Source organism: Eleginops maclovinus, chromosome 11 (genome assembly GCF_036324505.1).
Source record: "Eleginops maclovinus isolate JMC-PN-2008 ecotype Puerto Natales chromosome 11, JC_Emac_rtc_rv5, whole genome shotgun sequence".
Lineage (NCBI taxonomy): Eukaryota > Metazoa > Chordata > Actinopteri > Perciformes > Eleginopidae > Eleginops > Eleginops maclovinus.
This window is the reverse complement of record NC_086359.1, coordinates 10,617,140-10,618,976: the sequence shown is the minus strand read 5'-3', so window position 1 is coordinate 10,618,976 and position 1,837 is coordinate 10,617,140. Positions and strand designations below refer to the sequence as shown.

Genomic DNA, 1,837 nt, shown 5'->3' with positions numbered 1-1,837 from the left:
TCGTTCAATTAAGCTTCCAGCAGCAGCAGGGCAAAAGCTCCAAAAAGAGCGAGCACTCCAGTGAACTCTCCCCGTCTGTCCGGCTCTAATCCCTGCTCGTCTCTGCGGCTCAGTCTGGAGAGGGCTTTCCCTGCTCCTCCCGGCAAGAGGATTACACTGCCAGCCAGGCTGCAGACTGCTGAACCTCTTCACCCTGCCGGTTGAAGAATTAAATCGAAACGGACTCTTGTGTCTTCCTCCACCTGCTCCTCCTCACGCCTTCAGCCTGCTCCTCTCCCCGCCGACAGACGCCAGCAGTCCCCTGCTCCGGTGCAGAGGCGTCCATCCCTCCCTGGACAGTCAGTGCGCTCCGGTGTGAAGGCTGAATGCTGGTGCTGAGTTTCTGAAGGTTTTCCACACACTCGGAGGCTGTCAGAGCGTCTTCCACCCGGTGGGACGAGCTGCTCTGACGAAGCGACAGCGCCGCATAGCGACTGAACTCCAGTTTACAGGCAAAAACCAGTAGGATGTAGCCCAAATTTAGTTGGTTAGTTGCGAACACAAAGTGGATGGGAGATTTTTCTTGATAGCTTCCTTGTCATGGGACCAAATGACTTCAAATCAATGGAGCATTGTATTACCACAGGTAGGAAGTAACTAAGTAGATTTACTCTGGTACTTGACTATATTTTAATGCGTATACCTTTGTACTTTTACTTCAGTAACGTTTTGATTGTATGACTTTTACTTGTACCAGAGTATGCCCACTTCTACTTTTACTTAGGTACACAATCTGAGAACTTCTCCCAGCTCTGTGTATTAGGCTACTAATTTTGAAAGGTAGGACACACTTATTTTATATTTGATTTTAGTCCATCTCTATATTTGATACAAAAAAGGGAGAAATTAAAGTTCCTTATTGAAAGCCTATTTTAATATGCATGAATTGGTCTCCTCGGTTTCTGCTTACTGACAGTTTGTCCTGCTTCCTATTGTGCTGTGTACCAGTGATTACTTACACCCCAGACCTGCTGTGGTGAGTAGGGCCACAAAGTACAGTCTTAGTTTTTCTAAGTGTTCTAAGTGTTTCCAATTGACTTGTAACAACAATGCATTCATTTTAGATGACAAACAACAAATATCTCCTCATTCAATTGGACAATTTAATACATTTCTTTCTTGAATAATGTAACACTATTTCACATTATAAATACAAATGTTGATCATGGAGTTACAAATAGGGCTGGACAGGTGGAAAACCATGACTACATCACATTTAAGCAAAGTCTTCAATTAGGCCATTATCTGTAGCTACACAGAAACACCAGAAGGTGGCAGTACCAGTTAGGACAACATGTTTGGAAACACTGCACTGAAGGGTGTTCAGGTATTTTATTGTGTCATATTAGAGAAATGTCACAAGAAGAACAGATGAGGGAACTTGAAATACTCAAACTGTCAATCAAGGTTATTGGCGATGCATTTTGGGTAAGGTAGTTTTAGTACTTTATGGATTAAAGTCCAATTGATATCTTCTTTTTTAAATATTACACAGGCGTCACATTGATTTTGTTTTTGTTTATAGTCTTCTGTTTAAAAAAAATCCAGTTTAACACAAATAGGAGATGTGTTCTGTGCTGACCTTCAAACCAAAACATGTTTATACAGTTACCTTTCTGTCCTGGCTCATATCCATGTATTTTAAATACAATGTGCAGGATACTTCCTGAAAACCACTGACACTTCCGCAAACCTCCAGCAGATGTTCACACAGACGGAAACGCTTAAGAACGAGTTTTCTGCCAAATATTGTATTTATGAAAATGAAACAAAGTTCAGATATATTTTTGAAAAGAAC

The 1,837-nt window shown here is 41.6% G+C and overlaps 1 protein-coding gene across 1 annotated transcript in view; it reads right to left on the bottom strand.

Annotated features, from left to right (window-relative positions):
- The window catches only part of LOC134872786 (actin-binding LIM protein 3-like), a 38,134-nt gene extending 37,745 nt beyond the window's left edge, over nt 1-389 (bottom strand). Inside the window, 1 exon segment of the mRNA XM_063896219.1 lies at nt 1-389. This exon segment is cut by the window's left edge and continues 57 nt beyond it. The gene's annotated coding sequence lies outside the window, so the exon portion shown is untranslated.
- Nucleotides 390-1,837: the final 1,448 nt, after the last annotated feature.